This window comes from Schistocerca nitens, chromosome 7 (genome assembly GCF_023898315.1).
Source record: "Schistocerca nitens isolate TAMUIC-IGC-003100 chromosome 7, iqSchNite1.1, whole genome shotgun sequence".
In the NCBI taxonomy this organism is placed as follows: Eukaryota; Metazoa; Arthropoda; class Insecta; order Orthoptera; family Acrididae; genus Schistocerca; species Schistocerca nitens.
Genome location: NC_064620.1, coordinates 585,523,513 through 585,532,333, shown reverse-complemented (window position 1 = coordinate 585,532,333; position 8,821 = coordinate 585,523,513).

The window sequence follows — 8,821 nt, the reverse complement described above, 5'->3', positions numbered from 1 at the left end:
TGCGAAAGAAGCGGCGACACTTTCTGCGCAACCCACCCATCATGTGTGGGCGCATACAGTGCAAGCTGTGGCTGCTATGTTCGGTCGATGGGACTGGGAAGTACTGTACCATCCACCATAGTCCCTGGGCTTAAGTCCTTGTGATTTTGATTTGATTCCGAAGATGAAGGAACCACTTCGTGGCATTCGCTTCAGAACTGTTGCACCATCAACAGAACAAGCTCTGCTAATGGTATCGCTGGCAACAGGTTCAACACAACACTGGTGACTACTTTGAAGGATAGTAACAGGTGCAAACATGTAACTCTTTTGTATCGGTTGTGAATAAATAGTTACCACTATTTAAGTTCCAATCCTTGTAGAAATACATGACACTAAACTATCTTTCAGAACTATTAGTTCCCTCCTTGGGGATGAGACAGGGATAGGTTGGAGAAAGTTGTTAAAATGTCAGTGCATGTAATACAGACCACAAGATGATGGACTTACATGTCATCAGGACGAAGGAGGACAAATATAAAAGATGTATCAACATTTAACCATCACTGTTAAATAGACCACTGAGTATTGGTTTTACCATCAAAACACCGCAGGTTGTTAGGTCTAAAAACAATCTGTTAACGTCTGTTGCATAACGTCCTTCAAATATATTGGGGGATTTTAGTGTGGAAAACAAATCCAAAGTTGGACATCAACAACTCTAGTTGCTATCAATCAGTACTATCTAACAAAAAATCAAAATTAAAGTCACAGCAAACATGCATAACCTTATTACAACTGTTTCTAACTGCTTAAAGAATCTTAAGATACTTCCTGCTGGTGGCCTGCAAACTAACAGTACTGCAAGCTTGTTTTTCCTGATTTACTATTTCCTTATACCTGCAACTTCATCCAAGCTACAGTATTTTGTTTTGCTTGTAGCTATTCCAATGATAACTAGTAAACCGACAGATTGGAACTGAAAATGGCATCTCAAACCACTGGAGTGACAAACTGATGGTATTTATTGCTGGAGAGGGCAATGAAATCTGTTAATAAGAACAGTGCCATAGCTGATAGATCATTTCACAAAAAAATATTTTTATTAAAAGCATAAAGAAAATGAGATCAGAGGTAACATTTGGCAACAGTAAGCATAAAGTAAGTACATTCACTGTTCATATCACAGTACTAAATATATGCACATAAAAATATGATAAACAAAGTTTGATTCATTTATGATTTATACATACATCATAGAACACAGAATGTTCTGCCCTCAACAATATTCTCTTATTAAGTTCAGAGTACAGTAAGACTGTTTTCCATGCTTGATTAATAAGATTGTACTGTATGTGTATTCAATATTCAAATACAATAATTCAAGATCAACAAACACACCACAACTACATATACTCTTTGTTCAATACACAGCATTGATGCTACAGACATGTTTCTTCAAATTAATACAGCTTTTGAAACAATTGATACCTGAGCAGGCAGTGTAAGTTATCATTTTTTTTTTTTTTTTTTTGTTCCACCAAATATAAGTGACTTCACTAACTCGAAACATTTTTCTTAAAGGCCAATAAGGTGACGATTCTCTAATTTGAGACATGGTTGATTTCCTTCACTATCTAGGGACACTGCCACAGATCAGAAAATCAGCATGAGAACGGAAACAGCTATCTGTTCTACCACTCTATCCATCATACAGTGCGGAACAGAACTTTTTCATGAGATTAACCCGGCAGTAAACTCGACTGGTCTGTCAGACCACGGAGAAATCTTCACATTAATACAATATCTGAAAATTGGTTAAAAGAAGCCATCTTGTCGGCACATATAAAAGATAACAGTAAGAGTCATCTGATGGCAATTAAAAATCGAAGTACTCTGTAAGGGTCTGAAAGAACAGCTACGTGTTTGACGTTTGTGCGTCCCATTTCCAGGCACATGCATTGCCGGGTTAAAAAACCATCCCATAAAAATAAATCTTGTTCCAATAATGATAAATCAATTAGAAGCAGCATAGTTGACTGCATAGCTCAACAATGGCCTTCAAGCATTTGAAACAAACTAGGTATTTTATTGTTGTGGCCTGTCAATCCTTGGTTACGAGTAATACTGTAGAAGTGATTTGAGGGTGGACTACAGGAACATAACTCTATGACATTGAGGAAAATGTTCTGTGCTAAAAATGCATACTGTCCTGAAAATTATAAAATCAATTTTAGCTGCATCAAGCAAGCGCATGTATTGTGCAGCAGCAATACACTTTACTACAGAAGGTATTATACAATAAATTGAAAAAAAAAATAAATAAATAAAAAAATAAAAAAAAAAAAATATCACACTTTCACGAGAAAAACACAGTCTTGACCAATTTTTTCAAACTGCAGTTTCAGATGAATTAGGCAATCTTCAGAACCGAAATACAGGTGGGCTGTTTCTACCACAAACATCATCTTGTGCACATCATTACAACCATAAATCATGACCACTCATTTTCCCTAAATGTAGCCTTTAATAACCAGTACAGTACATGAAATGAAGTCCTCCCTACCTTGTGTGCAGAAAACCACAAAAGATAACATAAAAATTGAGGATATATGAGAGTGAGTTGGACTGGAAAAGGAGGTGGTAGGTATGATGAAGCCAAAAAGAATGCAGTGATATTCTCATATGAAGACTGGGTTTGAATAGCATTCAAAGATAAAATACATTACAAATTTGTATACGATGATAATTCATAATAACTGTCACTACAGAACTAACACAAGCTCACAGTTAGACAACCTCCTTTCTAATGTTTTAATGTGGGTAAACTGGAGAGATGGCACTATAGACAAATACTACCACAAGTACTCAGTGAACTGATGTAAATTAGATAAACAGCAAAACAAACAACTGCCAATAGCGTATTTATAACATAAACGTGCAGTAAAATGGAAATGTAAGCCACTTCACCAAAATACCAACCACAACTTGAGGAAATAAATCACCTTAAGTAAATGCTGTTACAAATCCACAACACAGTCTAAAAATCACATATCATGCCAGATATTTTTCCAAAAAATACGACAGTAACAACAGCTCATTTTACTGTAATCAAATACATTTCAGAACAGATCAACTATAGCAAAGGTAAGGCATCAAACGGGTCATTGGCAGCTTTTTATGTGAATAAATAATTTGGAAGTTACATTCCATGGAACAAAAAAATCAATAAAGTCACTACCCTCAAATCCCTGTGCTGCATATGACATGCTGCATTTACACAGACTTATGGCTGATTTCATTTGACAGCCATGTAGCATGCATAATGTAACAAAACGTAAAGTCCACATGATGTATGTAGTCTAAAACCAGAAAAAAACTGTGATGTAAGCATAGTCAAATTCCTAATCCATATCAGATTTTAAATGTATTTCTTCTAGAACCAACAAAAGGAAAACCTTCTGAGGATGCCACAACTATGGTAAACAAATATGGAAAGTAAAAGAAAACCGTGTTCCTGCAAGAAAGCACTTTTAACTCATCATTAAAGTAGAAAACAGGACTGGCTGAAATAAAAAGTGACAGGCAAGACAAATATGTCATAAGTGAATAATGAACAAAGAAAAAGGACTGCAAATTATGAGAAGAAAAAAATCATTATGGTCAAATGTTTTGTGAAACAATTTCTCTACAAGTAAGAAACAAAATAGATGACAGAAACATTTGAAACATCTTTGAATGATGCTCAAAATCATGTACAGCAGTTGAGATGCTCATAGGTTAGTGACATAAGGAAAATACCCAGTGAACTATCCTCTAGTACTCTTTCAATTTCTGTGTTAAACTTTGAACTTTACATTCTCAGCCAGCACCTCACCTCCTCATTTTGAGAATCATTCAAATGTTCGTCAAATGTTTCTGTAGTTTATTTTATTTCTTATTTTAAGACAAATCATTTTACGAAACATTTGACCTCTTTCTTCTTTTTTCAAAGTCTTTTTCTTTAATTTTCAAGTTTTGCTCAGAAAGCATGAAATAATTTGTATAAATCAGTATTCTGTTATTATTATTATTATTAAGAGAATAGATCAAGAGAAAGCAGAGAAATTTCATTCTATGTTGTGATCTGATATTCGTTTTTACACTTCATTTATGTAGCTAGCAGCAGCTGCTTGTGAAAGATCTCAATTTTCCCTTAAATCAATTACTAAATTTTTCTTGAATTACCATGCCTCTTCTTTCAAGCAAATAAATATTTATTTTTGCTAAATTAGACCTCATAATGGTCAAAATTTGATATCCTATTTATGCATTCATGTTCCTCATTTGACTATGAAAAATCAGATGAAAATCCATTGTGTAATTTCTAGGGATCTTGTTTATGCTCTGCTCAAACATATGACCGAAAATTTAAAAGAGAGATGAAAAGACAGGAGATTAATTTAACACAGAACAAAAACATATTCAAAAAATAATATAATACACTATTTGTTTTTGTTTAAAATACGATGTTCGATATTTTTTCTGGGTTACATAGAGTTGTTCTCTCATCCACATCAGCTTCTGTTGCATTACATTCAAAGTTTAAATGTGCTCTCAAAACATTATACACATTTGAATTCCAACAGGCAGAAAGGCTGGACAGTATTTATCTTCAGGTCACTGATAATGAGAGCATTTGAAACAGAACACAGCATTCCTAGCCTTGGGAACAATAGGTTCCTCACTCAGGGAGGCCTCCCTTCCACCTCTCAGCCTGTGGTTTGAGTGACCCACACCCCTCTTCCAGCCAATTCCTCCCAGAGGAAGTAATCTACAGTTACTAAAATTAAGACTGCTGTTTTTATTTTGAGCCTGTGTTGGTAGCGCCGAAATTTGTACCTTCTGAAGGTTAGTAACCAGCCTGCCCACCTTTTTGCAATTTTAATAAATTTCTAGATTGAATCTCTCTTTTTATACACTCCACTCATAATAATTCCTCAAGCTTCCACTTTCTCCGTTTCATGTCTGCCATCTCTTCTCCTTTTCCCACATTTCATTGCTTTGATTAGTTGGTTTCTTTCAGCTCTCATTTTACCTACCCATTTTCTGTTACCAATAGTTTCTATTATTTCTCTCAAACATTTTATTTTTCCTCCAAACAAATGACACTCAAAGCAGCACATCAGGTCTCCCCCAGTTTTGTTTTCTTCTCCCACCCCAAGGTGTATATGTACCAGTCTCTCTTTCTCCGATAGGATTCTATGAGATCTCAATACACTACTGACACTTAACTTTCTTTCCTTTCGTCCTCCACTAGGTGAAAAAGAAAATCTCAGCTTACAACCACTTGAGACACAGTGCTTGCTATGAGTTGGTTTTGTTCACAAGATGGTAAATTACAGTTGAAATAGGGATATCTTTTATGATTACTGCCTTTTATAAACTCTGGCTAGTATCTGAGGTCTTCAACAATTACATAAAAGTATGGATATGTACAATAGACGTATTACACAGCAAGTAAAAGATATAAACAGAAACTGCATAGACCAATGGTGACCAATTTTTCTCATCATTACTCATTACTGAGCAATAAATCTCTTTATAACTAAACCAGAATGCCTTGTAAAAGTACTCCAGAAATGCTGTCCATTCTTGGTAACTGTATGGAAAATCTAAAACAATGGTTCAAAAAACAATTTTTTTTATCTCAGTGAAAAATCTACAAAAAGTATTTCTGAGGTGGAACAAAGGAATTTAGTGGACATTGTTTTCTAAAATCTCCAAGTTACATGAATCTACAATTATTATGCAGCTATGAGCAGAAATATTTTTGTAACAGCTAACTGTCCATAACAACAAAATACATTTTTATCTGTACTGCATAACACTGCCCAAATCTTCTCAGCTGATTTTTTATTGCAGAAACATGAACTACAGTGTCATGTTTTCACTGCATCCATAACAGAAATGTAAATGAACAGAACTTAACATCAAATAGTGTAGCTGTAATGGACTGTGTAACAACACAGCAAACCTTCTGCAGAATTTTTGTGAAATAGTCAGTGAGTCTTAATTTTTGCATCTGCTCAGAAACAATTGTTCCATTTACACATTCCAATGTCAGACAAATAAATTATGCACTCTTCTTCACAGTTGGTAGTAATGAAATAATACCAATAAATGCACTGCTGACCACTGTACATACACAAACACATTAATGGAACACGTGCGAGGTCGAAATTTAGTGACCCAACCACTGAGATGTTTGAAATGGAACTTTGGCCAACATGAACACAGCACACATTTTTATTATTTTACTTTTATACAAATGCAAATCACATGAATTCTTTTAATATTTTTGTGGAAGAAAATAAATCAGAGCATAAGGAAATGCTGACTCATCACACACACAACAAAACATTCACTGCTTATTTCTAACTTCAAAAAACATTGTTTAGAGTTATCTCAATCATGCTGAGATGAAATTTACAATTCTAAGTTTGTTTACATAAATTCCTTAATGAAAGCTGGGACATTATATATAATATCTTACAGATAAAGGCATCTGTCAAGCATTGTCTTTGAAATTTCATGTAGATACTTCATGAACTGAAAAAACTAACGATACATAATGTGCAGAAGCTATGCCTAAATAACAGAAAAAATTCAATTCTGATAAATAAAAATAATTATCAGAAAAGCAAAACTATTTACTACGGTTATCACAAATGAAATAATGATATTTTATTTAAGATAAAGTGGGTTTTAATATAGTAAACACATGCAGTGTAAACGTTCTGACCAAGGCAGAAGAAATTTCAACAAGTTCAAAGTAACACTCTGACTTAACACCAGTTTTGGAGCAGATGGAAACAGAATGGCACATGGTGTAAAGAATATTACTACATTCTGATTCTCGAAAATGTGAAAAATCAATGATGACACCAACAAAAGCACAATGAGAGAGGAGGATATTACTGAGGAAAAAATCTAATCCAGATCTTTTTTTCTTCAATCATGATGCTCTGATTCCATTCATGTACCTGGAACGGAACTGTTATCATATGAGAAAAGATCTAGTAATGTATCAACCAATATGGCAGAAATATACACTCCTATTTATATATACAATATGGCATTGTATCATGATGCATTTCCATGATTCACTTTCAAATTTTTTTTTTGGTCCCATTTTTTTTCACACATCTCTTTCTCCTCATTCCATCAATAAACATGTATTTTACAACAATTTCTGTTTATCCTTTCAACTGTGATTTTTTTAAATTTATGATTACTCTTTGAGAAGCTAAACATTTGTACAAATTGTCTACTAGTTACAGAAACAATCACACAGACAACTCATCATTGTGGTGATTAGCAAACAATAAAGGTCACAGCTTGCATAATACAAATAAAACATTTGGTAGATTAAGAGAGACACTGATATAGCCTCATTTAGCTGGTTTAGGTAGCAAATATTATATGGAAATTTATTTCTTTTCATTTACTATTCTTTGCAGATGTGAGACGAACAGAAGATAACTACAGGAGATTTTCATCACAAATTCACTGTAGTTAACTGGTGTGTCCTTTATAGAATACAAGATGCCTTCGGCCAGACAATATTACCTTGGCCAGTCACAGAAAAAATTATATTACAAAATATCAGTAATTATCTACCTAGCAGACTATGAAGCTTAAAGCATTCTCGCTCATGTCTCAAAACATTGAATTCAAGCAAAGGAAAGTCCAGGATGGAAGAACAACAGTATTATGAAAAGGCTAGACTGCTACTCTCCAAAGAGGACACACCGAGTAGCAGACCAGCACAACAAAAAGACTGCTGCTATACATATCAGCTTTTGGCCAATATGCCTTCTCCTGAAGTAGAAAACACACATATTCTCACTAGCACAACTTACACACACATGACCACTGTCTCTGGCCATTGTGGCTGGATTGCAACTGCGACTGATGGGAGCAGCAATCGGGGTGTTGGTGGTGGAAGTATGGAGGATGCATGGGGCGGGGATATCAGACTAGGTGTGGGGGGAGGTGTAGTGCTGCTTGTGGGAGTGTGAAGAGAAGGGTGAGGGAAGGATAGGGTTGTTAGGTGTAGTTTGGAGGTCTGGAGGGCGTGGGGGTGGAAAAGGAGATAAGAAGAGAAGGGGGAAAAGACCAGCGGATGCACTGGCGGAGTAGAAGGCTGTGTAGGCTGGAGTGGGAGCAGGGAAGGGGATAGGTTGGTGAAGGACAGGAGAACTGGTGAAGGTTGAGGCTAGAGGGTTACGGGAATGTAGGATATACTGCAAGGAAAGTTCCCACCTGTGTAATTCAGAAATGGTGGTGTTTGTAGGAAGGATCCAGATGGTGCAGGCTGAGAAGCAATCTGTGAAGTGAGGCAAACAGTGTTGGACAGTATGTTCCAAAACTGGGTGGTCCAGCTAGCCATCCCTTGGCCTTAGTTTGTCGGTGGCCTTCCATGTGAACAGACAACTTGTTATTTGTCACACCCATAGAGAAATCAGCACAGTGTTACAGTTTAGTTTGTAGATCATATGGTGTGGTAGTTTTGACCTCTCTTCATGCCCTGAAATGTGGAATATCCTACTCACTAACCTTCCCACGCACCCATAGTAATACTCCTCCATTCAGTGAACCTACACAATACCCTTTCCCATCCCTACTTCATTCTTATTCTCAACCCCTTGCTTCATGGCTCATATCCCTGCAACAGACCTAGATGCAAGACCTGTTTCATACATCCTCCACCCACTACCTACTGAGGTCAGGTTTCAGGCATCTTCCATACTGTCAAAGGTAGTGCTACCTGTGAAAATTTAGGCATGTGATCCTTAAA